This window comes from Athene noctua, chromosome 5 (genome assembly GCF_965140245.1).
Source record: "Athene noctua chromosome 5, bAthNoc1.hap1.1, whole genome shotgun sequence".
NCBI lineage: Eukaryota > Metazoa > Chordata > Aves > Strigiformes > Strigidae > Athene > Athene noctua.
This window is the reverse complement of record NC_134041.1, coordinates 11,987,773-12,008,213: the sequence shown is the minus strand read 5'-3', so window position 1 is coordinate 12,008,213 and position 20,441 is coordinate 11,987,773. Positions and strand designations below refer to the sequence as shown.

The 20,441-nt window shown below is 46.4% G+C and overlaps 1 protein-coding gene across 1 annotated transcript in view; it reads left to right on the top strand.

Annotated features, from left to right (window-relative positions):
• Window positions 1-20,064: 20,064 nt before the first annotated feature.
• Window positions 20,065-20,441, top strand: part of RNF220 (ring finger protein 220) — a 232,331-nt gene continuing 231,954 nt past the window's right edge. Inside the window, exon 1 of the mRNA XM_074906325.1 lies at window positions 20,065-20,169. The gene's annotated coding sequence lies outside the window, so the exon portion shown is untranslated. The remainder of the gene's footprint in view (window positions 20,170-20,441) is intronic.

Genomic DNA, 20,441 nt, shown 5'->3' with positions numbered 1-20,441 from the left:
TGCGCTGTGGCATTCTTTGAGTGATCTGTCCCTACCCCTCCTTATCAGGGATGGAAACTGGCTGAGATGTGCTTGAAATTATGCTGCAACTCCAAAACTTGAAATTTAGGGCTCACAGCCTGCCTGTGTTTCTAGGAGGATGAGAGAGAGGAGGCCTTTTCACTGCTGACCTCTGCATCTAGCAGTAAAAAAAATATTTTTTTTTTTCAGTCTAGACAAACAATGAATGGCTCATAGATGTGTGCATGCCCTTGTTTCATCAGCTAAGCCTTGTGCTGTTTCCCAGGTTTGTCACACAGCACAGCAAACAGGAGATTTCCTCCTGCCCATTTTTTTGAGGGGGAACCCCTTTTCCCAGCTGGGCATCTGCAATAATCAGGGGCCACATGCCTGCTTCTGCCAGCCTCAGTGATCCTTGTGAGATCTGTACAAGTTGGTCCTCCAAAGACTGCAGGAGAGCAGTATGATTCCCTTCAGCAACGGCACATTCAAAGAGGTCTTTCTGTCTGGCACAGCTATCAGTTGCCAAAGAAGGCACCCAAAGCAGTTTGAGAAGAGCCATGTTTTATTAAATACTGTCACTGTTTCTGTGGTGTTTGTATCTGCGCCTGTGCATGTCTCAAATGAACACTGCAGGCCACTGAAAATGTCACAGATTAATCTGGCTCACTCCAGGCTTCTGGAAAAATAAACGAGAATGATCAATAGATAGGCTGTGGCCTCCCCATCAATGCACATGGCCCCTGTAGCATCCTTGCTGGAAACAGCTCCCCTCTCCAAAGGACTCAGTCAGCAGCAGAGCTGGGAAATGTGAAGGTGGACAACTGCCATGGGGCCCTGGGCAAGCAATGCTGAGAAACTGGGTCATGCAGATGGGGAAAAGTGGCCAAAAGGGCTGACTGATATTTGCTGATCAGGGTAATCTTATTTATTCCTGATAGCACAGCCCATACCAGTCCTGCTACACCATTGCCTCGGGACCGACAGAATCAGCCTTCTGTCAGTCTGAGAGCAAGTGTGTTTCAGGAGCAGCTCTCGTGTCTTAATTGTTTGTCCTACTTTAGAGATTTTGGGATGGCTAGAAGCAGCCCATTGGAAATAGGGTCCATGCTGGGGCGGTGTCTGGGCTGTCTTGATTTACACTAAGGACTATCTTCAAACCCTGGGTGGAAAGAGCAGCTCGAAGCTTCCACATATGCAGTCCTTTCCTATAGCTGGATCCCCTGTGCTGCTGTCAGCAGATGAAGCAGCCTAGTCTACAGTTACCTATAAGTTTTATTTGTTTTAAAACCCCATCACTTTCTTAACAAAGCATCATTTCATTCAGCCCAGATGTGCAGTCACCTCTGGGCTGGCGGATGGACAGGGCTTTACGAGAAGGCAGCAAACCAGTGGGGCAGGTTAAGGCAGAAAACACAGAATAAAGCCCCTGACCCCACGTGGCAGCTCCAGGGGATCCTCCGTGTGAATAACGCGCTGAGCCCATCCCAGCCGAAGATGAAGTATCAGGTCACTGCTTGCTGCTGGGTCAGCAGAGAGGAGGGAGGGTGAGTCCCACACACTGCCTCGCCAGCACTGCTCCTGGTGCCTCCTTCCCCAGGGCCCATGGGGCACAGCTCCTTTAAAAGCAGTGGGATTTTACATGACTACAGCACACAGAACATCACCTCATTTTAAAGGAGACTTCTTTAGTTCTGTTCAGATGCTTACACTGAATGCAACTTTTAAATGTCTTATAATACACATGACAAGTAGTCTTGTATCACTGTTTTCTACTTAACAAGTTAATAACGTGCCAACCCAAATCCTTCAGTTACTAATGCCACCGGTGGGACTCATTAACCAACGTGAACACATATTTAAGGGAATACTAATATTCACAACGTACATTTTTATATTCATGTTGTCATTCTTGAAACCACAGATCAGTTCATGTATTCTGTTGAAACATTTGTTTGCAGAGGATTTCTCTCTCCCTTTTCCTCTAAACACATATACTATCACTGGGGTATCATTCTGGTGAATGATATTAATGACAACTTGTCATCATGGAAAGCTATTCCTAGCTGTCAATTAAAGGGTGTTTTGAAAGAAAGCAGCTCATTCAACCCCAGTGGGAGTAAGTGTGTCTCACTGTTTGACAGTGACCCCCTTGATGAATTTGGGAGCATCAGCAACAGCAGCTCTGTGGGGCCAGGAGGTTTGCAGTTGCAGCACAGGACTCTTGGGTGATAAGGACAGGAGATTTTAAAGGTGGTGGTGTCCTTAGCAAAGGAAAGGCAAAATAGGATTTCAGATCATAAAAGCAATCCACATGTGGGAGCATAGGTCAGGAAAGGAGTCCCAGGGATATTGAGCTGTTCCCCTCCATCTTGTAATATAATTTCCCATCCAACATCCCAGTAGATTTACCAGCCTCCATCTTCAATATGTTTGTTTACTTGCTCATGCTAACCTGAGTAGAAGGCTTCTTCAGGTCTTCTCTACCTGATAGATGGGAAACTTCCTCTAATTTCCAGATTAAATATATTCACAGCTAATTTACACTCTGGCAAAATGGTCCTTAGCTTTAATTTGGGTTTTTTTTCCCTCCCCCGGTTGTACCTGTAGGCAGCTCTCAGGTCCCAGTCATCTTTGTCATCTTTGTTTTGCTGGGCTAAACAAACTACATAATTCTCGTGTCCCCTCACCATTTTGGCTTTCCATTTCCCATACCATCTTAGTAGACCTCCTCTGCACCTGCTCCAGTTTCAATTAAATTTCCTAGAGCATGAGCACCCAGACTGGTATGTGGTATTCCTGAGTTGGGCTCCAAGGCCTTGTACAATATTTGTCACTTGACCCTATAAATATCACTCATATAAACATGCTTGATTTCTGTATTTCCCCCCTCAACAGGGTGGTCCACTCTCAGGGCTTTCTTGTTCCTTTTATTTTCCTAAGCACTCCTTGCACAGTAATAAAAATGTACAGACTCAGTGGGGATCTGTTTTAACTTCAAATGTGCTGATTCAGTTCAAAAACCATTAATTCAGCAGGAATCAGGGCCATGGGGTGGAAATCCTTTTCCAGTTAAAACAGAGGTGAGAGGGACAGCCTTTGGCAGGCTAGGAAATAAAGTGTATTAGAAAAACATAGCAGGACATCAGAAAATGGCTAGTGACTGGGCAGTATTCACAGAGACCAGGGAGTCTTGTACATTTCAGATCAGGACGGGATGTCTGTAGAAGATCTGCTGGAGCTCTGGGGTTTGATGCATAGGAGCATCACAGTTTTGTAGCCTATGCTGAGGTGGACACAATGGTCCCATCTGGACCTCACATTGACTGAACATGCAAGGTGCTGTACAAAACTGGCCAGATGGGCTGGTCGTGTCTCCAAAGTGAAAGAGGATGCAATGAAATGCAAAGCAAACACAACTGTGTAGTTTGGGCTGCCCGCCACCAAGGTTCCCCTCTGCATGGGTCCAGTGCAACGGCCCCAGGCACACAGGAAACTACCAGCAATGTTTGTGCTTCAGAAAGCAGGGGCACCCCTGGGTAGGTGGTTTGGGTAAGGAGGGAGGGTGGAAAGTGCCCAGTGAATTCAGCTGTTGCTCCTTACCCCCAGTTTGTATGTGGGATGAGCAGAAACCTACCTACATGTGTCAGAAAAGTGTCAGCACCAAAGCACAAAATAAAATGACCATTCACAAGAGCATTTCTACAAGATGTTTGACTGAAGGAAAACATAGGCTGAACATCAGGGGAAATTTCCTGAGGCTACAATGCATTAAATTGTGGGATCACCTCCCGAGAGGAGCAGTGGGAACCGTGAAACCAGCCACTTAACAGCACCGTAAAACATCCCGTTGGTGCCAACCCAATTCCGGTTCAAGGAAGCTGCACTGAATCATCTACCATGCCTTTTCCAACTCTTGCTCCTAAAAATCAGACCCAAGAAGTACAAAGAAAGAAGGACAAACAGTGATGTCAATTTGCTAAAGAAATACAACCTTTTTTACATTATTGTATGTCATAAAACCCTTGTGCCTGCACTGTATACTTAATCTTGATATTCCAATGCCATCCACAAAAAAATTCAGGCTTAACCCTCACAGTTTATATTGTCACTATAAATGCTGGTAAAAAAATATTGTACAGTTGGGTGCAGTTTATTCTTTATATTTTAATGGCTATAGCAAAACTCCATTGCTAACTAGTAAAAAAAAATTAAAAAAAATAAAAAGTCGAATGTGTTTTACAGCTATGTCGTCATGGGAAAGCTGTATTTCAAAGTGAGGGCATCAACAGCAGTGAAATGGGACATTTTTAAACATTTTAAACATTTTTAATGGGACATTAAAAAAACCCACTTCACCAAAATCTCTTTGCCAGTATTTTAGCTAATAGGGTTCCAGTGTATAAAGGAAGGGTTCTGACGCCTGCACAGGCCACCCAATACTGAGCCGCTGCTCAAGTGTCTTGAACTCTAAGTGTAAATGGAAAAAACATCTAAAATTAAGCGTTTCTCCTGGAGGAACAAATTGCTGATAAAGCAAATCTTCCCATAGGACAAGCACACCTGCTGGAAGGTAGAGAGACATTTTTATGTGTGGGATTTTAACTTGAGATAAAATACTTTTCACGGGCAGTCATATGGAAGACAGCTGGCCAAAAATAATAATAAAGGAATTCGTGTCCCTTGGGAAATTCTGAGGTTTCAAAAAATATGATTTTTGACCTAAGCTGGGACAAAAAGTTTAGCTCACTGATTTTTTTTCATTTAATGACATATTCCCAAATAAAAATAGTATATTTCTCTTCACTTTACCACTTTGACATTTCTTTTCTTTTATTATTACATAATTCTAGAAGTCCAAACCATCCATTACACCATGCTGTTACGTTTCCTTATACTGTACATTACATCGACAGGCATAATCTCCACCCTTTTTTAAGATCCCTATTAAACCAGCTAAGTTTCTCCATGAAACTGAATACCAGGAACAACAAGGATCTCTGCCCCAAGACAGGAGGATGGTGGGTTTTGATGAGTATTTTTCAATTTCCCATATTTTCTGGGGGAAAAAAAAAAAAAAAAAATAAAATTTCAAATGGACATAAGAGACTAGAGCAGCGGGGAAGAAGAGAAGCACACAGCACAATCTGAATAAGCCCAGGTGTGGTGGTTTGACCCTAGCTAGACACCAGATACCCACCAAAGCCGTTATATCACTCTCCCTCCTCAACAGGACATGGGAGACAAAGTATAATGAAAGGCTTGTGCGTGGAGATAAGGACAGGGAGACATCATTCACCAATTACCGTCACAGTCAAAACAGACTCAGCTTGGGAAAAGTAACTTAGTTTATTGGCAATCAAATCAGAGTTGGGTAATGAGAAATAAACCAAATCTTAAAACATCTCGCCCCCAGCCCTCCCTTCTTCCCAGGCTTAACTTCACTCCCAGTTTCTCTACCTCCTTCCTGACAGTGGCACAAGGGGATGGGGAATGGAGGTTGTGGTCTCTTCATCACCCGTTGTCTCTGCTGCTCCTTCCTCCTCAGGTGGAGGACTCCTCACACTCTTTCCCTGCTCCAGCATAGGGTCCTTTCCACAGGACACAGTTCTCCATGAACTTCTCTAACATGTCCTTCCCATGGGCTGCAGGTCTTCATGAACTGCTCCAGCAAGTTTCCCCTACAGGGTCACCAGTCCTTCCAGCAAACCTGCTCCAGCGTGGTCTCCTCTCTCCATGGACCCACAGGTCCTGCTAGGAGCCTGCTCCAGCGTGGGCTTCCCACAGGGTCACAGTCTTCTTCAGGTGCATCTACCTGCTCCAGCGTGGGCTCCTCCTCTGCTCCAGCATTAACCTCCGTGGGCGCAGGGCACAGCTGCCTCCCCATGGGCTGCACCACGGGCTGCCGGGGAATCTCTGCTCTGGCGCCTGGAGCACCTCCTCCCCCTCCTTCCTCACTGACCTTGGTGTCTGCTGAGTTGTTTCTCTGACACATTCTCACTCCTCTCCCCGGCTGTAGTTGCCGTTGTGCTGTTTCCCCCTTTCTTAAATATGTTATCCCAGAGATGCTGCCACCGTCGCTGATGGGCTCAGCCATGGCCAGCGGTGGGTCTGTCTTGGAGCCGGCTGGCATGGGCTCCATCGGCCATGGGGGAAGCTTCTCATAGCTTCTCACAGCAGCCACCCCGGTAGCCCCCCCATCACCAAAACCTTGCCATGCAAACCCACTATACCAGGGAACACGGCTGTTGAAAAAACCTGAACTAGCTCTTGGGCTGGTGGCTGGCAGGAAAATGGCCTGGCACAAGCCCATCAACACTGGTGGTTTGATTCTTGCTGTGGTCAGAGAAGCAAAACTTTGCAAAAGAAAAATCTTGTACCCAAAGAGCACCTGGCTCCCCCCCAGCTCAGGAGACCCCATGTATTTTCCTGAGCACTTGAACCAAAAGGGGTATAAATGTGTAACACAGGAGTAAAACAATCTTGACAGAAGGAGCTGAGAAAAAAACCCCATATAAACACTTTGGTTAATTTCTCAGCAAAAGCTCCGATAATGTTGATACATCCTAGGAAGTGTTTCCAGTTACTCCAATCAGCATTTTCTTGTAGGAAACTGGTCTGCTGGAGAAAAATTGACCCACTCTACCATGAAATCTCTTACGTTCATTATTTATTTGGATTCAACTGTGATGCTCTGTTCTATGCAAAGCTTTCTGGATCAAAAAATCCTCTAAACTGCCCCATAGAAACTAAATAATTACCTGGCTAGCACTAGCCACTGCTGCTCCAAGCATCCAGAGGCCAGGTCTTTAGACTATTTTCTAAATTCCTGGCCAAAGTGTCTCCTTTCACCAGACTTAAAGTCTTGCCTCTCTCTCCAGAAACATGCACCTCCAAAGGACAGCTAAATTCACCAGGAGGAAGGCATGTAAGGGATTACTCCCTGGTGTGAGGGGCTGAGAGTTAGACCCTTGCTCTCACATACCTTCTGTCTACACTGCTTTAATTTCCCCATCGTTTCCCCTTCTGTTTATTCTATTTTCTGCCTCTTTGTCTTTCCTCTCCAGTGTTTGGAGACCCTCTTTCCTTTTCCAGCCTCTCTCTTCCTCCCATCATTTCCCCCAGCTTGCTCCTTCCTTCCTTTCTTTCTTCTTTCCTTTCTTCTCAGCTCTCTCCCTGGAGTTTCTATTCTCTCTTCCCTCCTCCCTCTCTTCCACCAGGACTTCCCCTTCTGCCATCAGAGGCACCTAATCTGCCAGGGGTAGGGAGGAGAAGGATGTACCATGTCCAGACAAGCCTGAGACACAGACTCCCCTCTCGCCTGGGGACCCGTTGCAGCTCCTGCATCTCCTGCTTTCAGTCTGCAGGTACAAGCTGTGTGGATTGGCGTGTAGGGGTGAGAATGCCTAAGGGGTTCTGGAAGACAGTGCTGACAGGTCCAAAGGTTGGAGACCTTGGCTTCTGTGCTTGCCAGTGTCCTCTGAAACCCAAGAGAAACAGCATGTGAGACTGAGCGGTGCATCCTCACCCGGACCTCCTCCTCTGTTACAGCCCTGAAGTAGCTGAGCTTTGAAATATCAGAATTCCTTTCCCCCACTAAATATTGTCACTTATGTTGGCTAACATCAAAAAGCACAGCTGAGACCACAGAAATTCATCACATCTGTGTCCCATGCTGGAGGTAGAGACAGTTCCTCCAGCTGAAGAGGCCAGTGTAGTAATGTGCTACCTTATCTCTAGTGCCACTGACTTCAGTCTATTTAATTTTCCTTTTGATTTTAATATAGATTTATTGAAAACAACAGTTATCAAAACAAACTGCACTGGCAAATTGGTGTTCGTCTGTAGCTGTACAAGCACCTATAAAGCTGCCAGCGTATGAAATAAATGGTGCTATATGGGAGGTCAGTTATTGCAATAGAAGTTCCCCAAGGATTTGCACTGGGCAGTTTAATATTTTTCTTATTACCCTCTTTTCTTTTCTACTATTTATGCCTCTCTGTTTAAATTTAAAACATACAGCCATCTGCCAAGACAAGCTTCTCTGATAAAATCATCTCTGGTAAACCTTTTCATGAGTGGGCTTCCCTCAGAGTACTGGCAAATACTGACGTGTCCCATTCAAAAGGCAGGCAAATGGGGGCAGGGAGGACAGGTTTTCTTCTAAGGCTTCACCACCTAGGCCAGCTCTTCTTTTCCCCCGCTTTTGAAAGGGTTTGTCCTTACCTCATGCTCCTTGAAAAAAACCCACTGATTAAAACCCTGCTTCTTGCCACATTATTTAAACTCCATTCAAATTCTGTGGCAGTATCCCACCTTACACAAATCGTACCTGGTATCTGTGGGCTCCTCCCTACACACAGTTCTAAAAAAATCAAATCCAATCATAGCCTAAACCCGTTCATCAGAAGAGATAAAAAGGTTTCTGTACCGATCTCCACATCAGGAGAACACAAATCAAATAACATAACTGTCAAATGAGGAGACGAGGTGTTTAAATGCCTATAGAAACAGGAACTCTAATTACGGAAACATCTATAATGTAACTAATATTATTTACATTAGAGCGATGCTAATCCAGACGAGGGTTAATGTCCCTGCTCCTAAAACATTACAGTTTAAATAGACAAGAGACAGTGAGAGGACGGAGGGGAGCATCAGCATGCTCATGCCTGCTGGAAGATGAGGGAGGAAGGCAAACTCCTCACGATAGAAGAGGAGAGGATGAAAGTGAGCCAAAATGTGCAATAAAGAAGATGAGTTTAGATCCAGACAGAGAGAGCAAGCATCTTGCTCAGCTTCACACAAGCTGCCTGGGGGGGTGGTGGAAAATGACTAGAAACCGTGGATGGCTCATATGAGTCTCTTACTCACAAAAATATTACTAGGCAGTGGGCAGTGCTTGGATCTCACTGAGTCATAGGCAGTCTTGCACTGCGCTCTGCAAACATCCAGTTCACTAGGAATGAGCTCCTACTGCCATTTCTTAAAGCCAGACTGGTGGGTTTTCAGACCAGGCTGTTTCAGGTGGACCTTTGTCTCTATGTGAGAGGCACCAGTCATCATTTGGGGGCTCCAGGGAACAAAGCATCTTGCTTTGGTTAACAGAGAAAGGGTCAAGCTGATGGAGAGCAAACAAAGCTCTCCACCCTCTGGACCTCTGGACTGATGCACTGCTCAGCCCGTCAGCACGCAGACAACTCACCCCATGCTCACAACTGAACCTTCTGGCCTTGGAGTCTACTCTCTGGAGCACTTCACCCAGCTTCCCCAGGCCAAAAGCCTCTGTCTCTTTCTAAATCTGTACAAACTGGGAGCAAAACATTGATGCAAGTGCTTTGTTCTTTATCCACTGATATGTTCAGCTCCGGCAGCTGTTCCCCAGCAGCACAGAGTACTGATGAGAGGACATATTCTCCTCCTCCATCCTGGCCCTTTCCACTCTCTTATCAGTGTAAAAGCTCAACACTTGCAGTTACCAGTCCTTTAGAGACCACTTGAGGTCCTTCCTGTCTGGCCAAGCTACCCCGATACAACCCGGGGTTGGATATAACCTGGTTAGACCATATTCTGTTTGAACTGAATTGCCGAAGTAAAGTAAAGATAGAAAGAGCAAGTATGACCTTCTATAGATAAAGCTATTGCAATACTGAATATAGCTCTGATCTCTTCTTAAGGGATCTCAAACATTTCTCATCCCTTTCAGAAACTTGCTGTAAAGAATAACAATCCCACACACCTAAAATGAGGTGAAAATCTTCAGCATTTGGAGAGAAAGGATCCACACAATTTGGCACTGGACCCAGCAGATTTTCCAAGGCTCTAGTAACAGTTCAACACAAAAGAGAAAGCCAGCAGATGAGAAGCAGAGCATTAACAAGTCTGAATGACACGTGCAGCCAGATTGTCTGCTTCGCTGACAATTGATGCCATCCCCATTACTGGGAAAATACTGTAAGCATGCTTCCATAGCATTCTGCAGCTTATTGCTATAGATAGCCAGTGTTTCTTGTCATGGCTTACAGCTTTTGTGAGCTGATGTAAAATGGCTTGCTGTTCCCATGCCCAAGTTTACTGGTGGAGACAGACGATGCATAGCCGGAGCGTATCTCTCCAAGCATCTTGTATACTTTGGGATTCTGCAAAGTAGCAACTGTATTACAAATACTCCTCCAGCACAGCTTAAGAGACAGTCTTCACTAGAGAAGCTCACTGTTAAGTCTTACTGTTGAGGATCAAATACAGGACAAGGGAGAGTGAGTCCCACAAAGATCTGAATTTGTGCAAGGAGAGTGAAAGGATCTCCACAGATGTTCCTCTAAATGGGACCATTGGGGAGCCCAAAGCTAAGGTGTTTCTGTTAGAAAACTTGTTCTCACCACCAGCAGCACTGGAAGAAGAGCAAGTGGGAAGGCCAAGAGGCAGAAACCCCTGGGTAGTGGGAAGGTGCAGGTGAGCACCCCGCAGCAGCCTTGGGGCAGGCAGTGGAGGGCTGAAGGACTGTATCCCATCAGACAGGGACCACAGGAGATTCTCTCAGGTAAGACTCTGCTACAAAAAACATCGAGAAACAGAGTGCTAGAGCACTCCCCTTGTTTCTGTTAATAATCCCTTTTCACGCTCACTCTCTGTTTCTTTTTCTCCTGCTCCTGAAACATCTCATAAGGAAAGACAAGCAGTTTGCCTCTCCTGGCAGTGGAGATGTGACACAAGCATGCAGTTTCACATCTTCACATCCGTCTTACATCCTTCACCTACAGTCAAAAGTACCCTGGCAAGGAAAACAGATGTGGTGGGTAGGCAGAGCAGGGGATGGGGGGAGAGGAAGGAATGAGAAGCATTGGGGGCTGAGACAGAGCATCGTTGTGAATCATAACAATTTCCTCTGATCCTGTTTTATCATTGGGGGTGGGAATGTAAAAGATGCAGAACCTGTGTGAACAAGGTCAAATTAAATCACATTTCCAGGCTGGGGAAATTACTTTTGCCTGCAGCAAGAGAGGTGCACAACACGAATGAAGGAGGGGAGGTTCATGCCACCAGGCATGCTGTATCCAGCTAATGCAAGACAGAGGGAATTTATAATTAGCCCAGTGAAATATATCCCTGCAGGATTTCAGGGGAGGGGGGTGTATGTCACACCAACTGAACATGTAAGAGAAAGACCAACTGAGATCTGATTTCAAACCTCTTGCTCCTGATGGAAGGCACCTCATCCTTATCTCAATGGACACGTGTTTCTGTCTAATGAGATGACATTACTCAACAGGGTCAACTACCCACACACTCTGAAGACATAAGAGAGAGACACCGAACATTTCCAGGACAATTCAAACCTGACTCAGCTTCAAGAACATTAATGGGAGAAAGACTCAGATGCTACTGAAGCTCAAGATTTCCTACAAGAGCACACAGATTGTCAGGTCTATATAACATCTCTTGGTCAAACCCTACAATTGTTTCTCACTGGCACAGCCTTAAGGGAGGGAGAAAAATGCTGTGTGTAGGTGTCTTGATGGGCTGATAGAAGGCTATCACTAGCTATGCATGATGCATTGCAGGCACATGGGAATCAGTATGTCTGCCTTAGGTAGCTCACTGTCTCAGTGCTAACAAAGGAAGGTGGGTGAGATGGTGTGTGTAGGTGATGGTTCTCAACTCTGAAGCGCCGAATCCTGAGTATCCCTCATTCCCTTCAGTTTTGACTAGAGTCTGTCATGGTTTAAACCCAGCCAGGATCCGAACACCATGCAGCTGCTCGCTCACCCTCTCCACCCCAGGAAAGGGGGAAGAGAATTGGAGGGATAAAGGTAAGGAGATATGTAGGTTGAGATAAAAACAATTTAATAACTGAAATAAAGTAGAATTAAAATAATAACGATAATAATAATAGTAATGATAGAAAATACAAATAAATAATGCACAATGTGATTATTCACCACCTGCTGAACAAGGCCCAACCAGTTCCTGGCTAGTGATCCCAGAGAAGAGAATTTCCTGAAACCACTGTCCTGGAAATGAGAGTGAGCTTCCCAGTCAGCCCTCATCTATATAGTGAGCATGATGTTGTATGATATGGAATATTGCATTGGCCAATTTGGGTCTGTTGCCCTGGCCATGCTTCTTCCCAGCTTCTTGTGTACTTGTGCACTAGCAGGACATGGGAAGTTGAAAATTCCTTGATTTCTTAGCAACAACTAAAAAACCTCATCAGTATATTATCAGCATTCTTCTCATACCAAATCCCATACTGAATTGAAAACACAGCATTATTCTAGCTACTAAGAGGAAAAAAATAGCTCTGTGCCAGCTGAAACCAGGACAGAGTCAAAAACACAGGAGTATGGAGATGGATCAGACCTAGAGTTCGCCTACTCCATGCCTTGCCCCTGCTGGCAGGGGCACTGCCAGAAGGCACAGCAGGCATGCAGGAAACCTTGCAAGGGGAAACTACAGTGGCAGGACAAGCCATTCTCTGGGCCAGTTTCCCCTTCAAGTCAGCTACTGGTGCAACCTGTAGCGTAAGGATTTATGCCCCTTCCAAGGTTTATTGCTTTTATTTGCTGTTGAGATTCAAGCATATTTTCTTATCTGAGTAATTTTGTGAATTCCAGTAAATTCTGTCTTATTGATCCCTTGGTGGGGGTTGAGGTCAGCAGGAAAACTGCAGATGCAATGACATGTTCCTCCAACAATCGAGGCAGGCATCTGAAAGGTTGTGAGATGTGGGGCACTGGAGCTGGATGACAGGATACGGAGCATTGGGACTGGATGGCAGAAAATGCTATCTAAAGATAAAGCTGGGACAATATAAAGAAATTTTGAGTGTATCAGTTTCTGAACAGGCTCATGTCTGACAGAAAGCTAGCTTGTTGCATGTATTTGCCTGCTTTAAATAATTTACTGCTAGAGTAATGTGTGCTGGATTAAAGGACAAGAGAGGAGCAAGAAAAAGGAATGGGAAATGCAGGTGAGAAGTGACTCGTGAAAAAGACTGGTAGGAAGAAGACGTGTTTCTCAGAGGAAGATGGGTAATTTCCCAGGAGGGGAATAGTGAGAACCAGTCACAAAGTCCTGGAAATCAGCAGCAGGAGTGTATCTCAGTATGAAACCAAAAATTTTCCAAAGTTCTAAGTAGAGATTGTGAAAATGGTCTCTGAAGCCAGATTTGGTGACTGAGCTAAGGAAGAGCTGGAGCTCTGGAGCACATTCCTCTCTCAGAAAGGGAAGGGAGGATCCCAAGGAGGAGCGAGGCTTGGTTGGGTCTGTAGCAGCACCCTCCCTCCTGCAAGTACCCTGATGGGTATGTCAGAGTCTGAAATCTCTGCCAGGGCACCAGATGTGCTGGGGCAGAGCAGAAATCAGACAGGGCAGGCTGCTGGGCACTCCTGTGCAGTGTGGCAGCAATAGGGACAAACTTGCCCTGTGCCGCCATTCTGCTGGTACTACGCTGCTGTAGGACCAGGATAGGGAGGGCCCAGCGTGGAAGTCCTTGGCCTGACCCAAATCCCCAGGGAGGGACTGATGAGGCTGCAGGAGGGATTCACTTCGCTGAAGAGGAGGTTTTGAACACAGTCTTCTGCAAAGGGCAGAGGGGAAGTAGAGGGTGAAAGACATTTCACTCTGCTCTCATCTGAATAGAGACTGGTTTGTTATTTCAACCTGGATTTTCCCCCCTTCAGATTTAACCTCCAACTCCTATTAAACAGACACATCAGTCTAGAGAAATAAAGTATTTATTTATTTGGTTATTATTATTTTTTCTAGGGAGGAATACCATCTGGTTGGCATGACAACGGTGCTGTGGGCCACCATAAACACTGGATCATTAGCACCAATGCATTGGGCTATTATGTAGGCTTGGCCATCAGTGCGGCTAAGGTGTGTGGGTTTATGGTGCAATCCCATTCGTATCACAGCATGGGAATTATCACAGCAGTCACAGTAGTGAGCACTACAGCTGATGCTGTGGTCCAGCCTTACGCAGGACTAACTGCATTGGCATAAAGCATTTTCCTTTGAAAGAAGACAAGTACAAAGCATAGGCTTGTCTTAAGTCACCTATGGCGTGTGAGCTGGCTAATATCTAATTCAGTTTCTGGGCTGGACCACAAACATCGTAACACTCAGCACTTTGAACTCCTACATAGAGTCCCTCTGTGTTATATAGCATCATGAGAAAATGCACATGCATATGAGGCACCTGTGTATTTTCTCCTAAGAACAGCCAGTTCCTATTACTATAGATGTGCGGGATGCTCAGCATGACTCCGAATTAGATCTGCAAACTGTATGTTCTTGGGAAAGAGCAACTTGTCTTTCTTTTTACTGTAAAGCCCCATTTCAGCTTATGTATCTGTAGCAGATATTAATAACAATCATGCTGCACTTGGCTGCTGCAAACTCTGACTGATGAGAGCAGTCCTAACTCACACAAGTTTCCAATTGATTTTATCTCATGTTAGGCTCTAACTAATCACACCAGAGAGCTGCCTTAAAAGCTCACTAGATCTGTCCTGCTCAGGTTTACTTGCCTGGCTAAAAGGGAAGGTGGATGTTGTTTCCAGGTCCTGATGAACTGGGGTTCTCCGCTGAACTGAGGAGCCCCATGTCTCAGGTAGGTGCAGCCTAGTGGCCCTCCAGGCTGTGGAGGTAGTGCTGCCCCTGCACTAGGCTGTGCAGCCTGTTTGGGCCCTGAAAGCAAAGCCAACATGCTCCCTGAGGTGCAGTCACAGCAAACACAAAAAAATAAATAAGAAGAGCAAAGCATTGCTCACCCTGTGCACTTTCCATGGGCCAAAGCAGGAGCCACTGCTCCGAGATGCTCCTGGACATGGCTCCAGGTTCCCCTGGCTTCCAAGGCACAGTTCAATAGCTTTGCCTCAGTTTTACTTGATCCCATTAATGACAAAAATGACAAACACATATGCTTTGCCTTTATAGCTATTTCACGCTTTGACATGATCCCGGGCAAGTTACCTATGCTGTCATCATGATGGATGGTGCACAGAAGGGGGGTTGGACAGGTGTAACTCTTGTCACAAGGAAATATTTTTCCACACCATTAGCCTGTGGAACTCATAGCAACAGGATATTGCTCAGAGAGGGATTCAAAAAAGCCCTGAAAAAGAAGGGGATGCTTGTACAGAAAACAAGTATCCAGTGCTGTAACAGCAAATGTTAGGAATAAACAATAGGAAAAGATGTTGCATGTTGCATGTGCTTAAATCACACAACTTTGGCTAACAGAGTTTTGGAGAGAACTTTTCTCAGGAGCAGAAAGTCCTCGAATTGCCTCATTTAAGGCTCTGGACATCTTATCCTAAGCATCTGTGTCGGGTCTCAGCTCTGGAAATGTTAATACGGCTGTTCGCTTGTGAGCAGTGTTCCTTAAACAGGTGATACAGTTACTTCTCAGGCTCTGCCACCCAGTCTGCAGCCTCCTTTTTGAAGAAGGAATTTTCCAAGGGGAAGGTCATACAGGAAATAGTACCACAAGACAATGTCTTATAAAGAACACCTCTCACTCATTTGCAAAATCCTGGGCATGGTCTCCACCCTTGATGTCAAGATTTGGTGATGAGAAGGATTTAAAAGTGGCATCATGCAGCATGCCCCGAGAAGCAGAACCAGGAGGTTCTCCTTGCTCTCCTGTGTTACTCAGCAGATTTTGGAAGAGGTCTAGGTGATGGTGATGGTGATGATGAAAAAGGGACATGCGTATCTGACAGTCATAGACAAATTTTCTAGGCTGAAAGAAATTTTCTCACTACCAGTCCTATGAGTTAACAAGTCATTTAAAGGACTGTTTTCTCATTCTGGGAGGACTAGTCACTGAGTGTACGCTGGCTCTAAATTTCAAAATTCTGGCAAATAGTATGATTTCAACCCTGCCTCTGCCAGATTCTTCCTCTGCAAAAGAGGGGACTGGTAGAGGGCAGTCACAGGTGACTCAGAAGATGAAGACATTCCGTATTAACTCTCCTGAGCTATGGGACAATCCTAACCCCGGTCACTAGAGTGAAGCCCAGATCAGATGCTCAGACCAGAATAATTCTCCCAAACTCATAGGTCAGTCTTCATCTCAGATCTTTGCTAACAGCACCAGAGAGTGAGACTTGGCTGACTGCAGAGGCTTCAAGCTCCTGTCCTCCTGGCGTGTGGCCACTAGCTTATTGACACTTAAGCCAGGGCCACAGCTCTGATAAAATCAGGCAGCAAAAACGTTTGGGCAGTAGGCACTACCGTCACTGGCAGCACTTCCCAGCATCTTCTCCCAGGAGGGGACGAGTGGCCCTCCTCGCAGGCGGGAGGGCAGGGTGGTGGTGGCACGCTGCTGAGACACACTGGCTGTAGCCAGCAGAGGGCATGGAGATTACACACGCCAGCCACCCACACCTCGCTGGAAGTGACAGCCGTGTCGGAGCCTAACGGCGATAAAAAGTTTAGTTTTATTTTATTAATTCATTATTTTGCCGGTTTCCCCTCCTCCACCCATACTGCAGATGAAAGGATGCCAGGGATGGCCTGGGTCTAGAGGAGGTGACGGTGCCAGTGACTCCGGGATGTTGGTTCCATACCTGCAGAATTTCGGCACTTTCTCTGGGTGTCACTTTTCAAGGGACCCACAGCATCCCAGCAGGGCAGTCAAATGCAGCACACTGTCATGGCACCCCAATGTGCTGCTGGTACATGTGCGATACAGTTTTGCCCCCTGCCTTCTGCAGTTGCTGCTATAATTAATCGTATTTCTCACTCTTATTTTATAAGATAGCAGTGAGGGGACATAATGATGAGTGAGGGGTCTCTTGTTTTAAGAATTATATGTTGGCATTGTAAGAATCCAGCAGGCTTATAGTCAGAGGCACTATTGGTGGAATTTACACATACCCTTGACTTTATGTATTATTGGTAATCCTATTGAAATCTGTATGCATAAAGTTAAGTGCATCTAATCAGCTCTGTAGGTTGAGGATTGTATATATTAATTTAATTTAGACTTCAGTATTTAGAATAGCATTTGCAATGAGAAGGTACAGCACTGTGATAGCCCATAACAATCTCAAATTTTGCTTTACTATTAAGTGAAAAAAAAAAAAAAAAAAAGAAATTGAGGTGTCCCCTATTAGTCTTGGAGATGAGCAATACACATGAAGTTAAATCAGATGTTCCAAGTTATTTTAGTGTCCAAATTATCAGTGTAGAATATATTTCAGTGGAAATTTTTCCTATGGGCCTCTGTGCATATCACAGCTCCATAGTGGTGCAGGAGTCCATGTTTATGGATCCATTTTCAGGATCAAAACCCTCATTAGTAATACAGATTAATGGTAATTACAAATATAAATAACTTGAGTGTATCTTCTCATTTTCCTCTGAAGACATTGCTCACAGAAGCTAGCTAAATGCCAGACTTGTTCCCTGAATCCAAACTGTATTAAGTTCTTGTGTAACGGTGCAGTAACATAAAGTTAAATAAAGCTGCATAATTTTTTTTCAAGCCTCAAAACACGGAGCTTGATTCTCAGCTAGCATAAATTGGACACCGGCGCAGGATTCAGATCTCTTTTTCCATACTAAGGAACTGAAAAGGTAAAAATAAATAAATAAATTGCTTTTTGGCTGAGAACAAAAGAAAGAAGTTTAAATCTGAGGGATCATTTTTGATGATGTTGTAAGTACCGAAAACACAGCTTTATAATAAGGGCACTTTTTTAACCAGAATTGTGTAATTGTGACTGTGAAGCTGGAGCAGAATTGGGCTGTGCCAGTTCACAGGCTGAATGTTTTCCCCAAGATCCCTGGGAGATAAGGGCTGGTTTTTAATGTGGCTTCCTGAAGTGTGTCAAAACTCTGATGTTATTTAAAATCTGGCTCGTCTATACAGACCTACAGAATATTTACCGAAGTCCTCAGCTGGTTGGTCCTGTCTGTGTCGAGCGTGCTGCAGGATGAGTGCCTTGGAAATGCGTGTGGTGCCAATTAATTCAGCATCCCCACACAAACCAGCAGGACTCATGTGTTGGGGCATGTCTGTATGTGCAGCCTGGGGGTGGTGGTGGTGTGTGTAGCTATTTCCAAGAATGTGTTAGAAATGCCTAACCCCCCAAAATCGTAACTTTGGTTAATCAAGGGGTAACTGCAAGATGTTATTAATGATCAGAATATATGCAAAATAAGGTCTGCTCACAATTGTCAGAGATTTTTACCTGGAATATCTAAATGCCAGTTTTTACACTAAGCAGAAAAGGAGCTCAGGAACCTGAGCCCATGTTTACCATCGTGCTACAGCTGATCCATGGAAGAAGGCAGTGCTTGCTGCCTGCCCTGCCAGCCTCCTCGTTCCTGCACAGGGTGTGCAGGAAAGCAGCAGTGGAGCAGATGCCTTGAAGAGGAAGCATGCTCTTTTTGTTGAGTATCATCAGCCTCTTTATGGCTGAGCAGCAGGTCAGTGCAGGGAACAGACCTACTGATGGTTACGGAAAGAAAGTACGTGAAGCTCCTTCACCCAGGTGCTTTCCTGAGTTGAGGAGCTTGAAATGCCACGTCATTTTATTTTGAAAATGAGACAGCCTTTTTTTTTTTTTTTTTTTTTTTGGCTACATTTACTACTGTTTCCAAAGATTTTACCATTCATGAGGCATGTGAGCAATCTGTCTGCATAAGATCTGTCTCTGAAATGTTGTAGAAAGGATGGGTGAGCTTCAGCCTAGTGGAGAAGCAAACTGTTATGGTCTGCGCAGTGCACTCAGTTGAGGCCTGGGGCCATGTTTTTTAGATTTTTACTGTGCCTGTGGACACTTTTACAGGGGTTGGCGGATTCAGGGATCCCACAGAGTACCAAGGAGTAACAGGCAAAACCATATACCTTAGTGACGAGTCACTGCTTACACAGAAGTTGTTGGATGACATAAGCATATAATCCCTCTTACTCTCTCACACACACACACATAGATATAGCCTAAGTGGTTGATGATGCTGATGGAGATGGCTTATTTTTGTGATGTATGTTGTACAGCATGGTCATATTTTGAAAATGCCAGTGCAGAGTTAGGTGAGAGCCAAAAAATGCTGCCCATAGTCTATTTTTAAGAAGCACCTGAAATTATTTAGCAGTTGGAGAAAAACACAAAACAGTTCCCCCCCCGGGTGAACTAAATAAGTCTCTCAAACCAGTCGCTGGTGTACTTCACAAGAAACAATGAGACAAATGTTTCATCTAAGCCCCCATCTAAAACTGGCTCTTCCATTTCCTACACCTGACAGTTTTTGCTCAGGACAGTCCTGGGGCCAGAGTCTCCTGCGGCCGAGGTGGAGTGTGTGTGCGGGAAGGTTCGTGCAGAGCTGCGACGTGCATCCAGGAAACATTAAAATAGCGATGTGCGTGCCGTGCGTGCCTGCTGCAGTTGGAATAACACTGGGAGTGTGAAGTCCCTAATTTGCTCTCTGGCTTGGCTGTCCAAGGCGAGTTTGGGGATGATGTTAGATCTGCCCATCCCTCGGCACCCCTGAGTGCCAGGACACACGGCAGGGTGCATGGGGAAGGCTTCGTGCCCATGAGGGGTACCGGCTGCCCCGGGGCTGGAGGGGTAACGGGGCTGCCCGGGGGGGATGCTGCTGCCAGGGGGACCCTGCGGGCTCCCGCTGCAATTTGGGAAGGAGCAGAACGGTGGAAAATATGACCGGTGCCAGGAAGTAACGGCGGGTGGGCGACGCCGGTGCGGAGGGGCTGGGGGAAAAGCGGCGCCCCTGGGAGGGGAGCAGCCCCCCGACGCCCCATTCGGGCAACTCCGGGGGCTGTGCCTGGCTGCCGGCCGGCGGGTGGGCGCCCGGTCCTGGACTGCATTTCCCATACTGCCCGAGTGCCCTAATGTATGCAGTGCTCAGCCCGGCTCCGTGTGCGAGTGTGTGTGTGTGTGTGTGTGTGTGAGTGAGTGTGTGTGTGTGTGCGTGTGTGTGTGTGTGCAGCCGGGAGTCCCTCGGAGAGTGGAGGCTCATTCACTGATGAGAGCCGGCACTGAGAGGCAGCACTGCTCCTTCCCTCGCACCCCCGGCGCCTCCCGCTTTGCTACATGCGAGCCGCGGGCGCGCAGCGGGGCCAGCACGCCCGGGACTGCCCCGCTCCCCGCACGCCGCCAGCTCCGCGCAGCGCCCGCCGGCAGCCGCACCGTGAGTACCGGCCACCGGGGCCGCCCGGCCACACGCAAACTTTGCAGGGCAAGTTTCTCCCCCACCCCCCCACCCCCCCCACCCCCCGCTCCTTCCTCCTACCTCCACCCCAACCCCCCGCGCCCTTTCCCCCTTCCCCCTTCTCCCTCCCCAGCTCCGGGGAAGCCGGGCGGCTCGGCGGCGGCGGACAGCCGGGAGGGCCGGGTGGGTGGGGATCGGCATGGTAATGCCGAGGGGAAAGGCAGATAAAAGGGGACCCCCCCCCCGCCTCC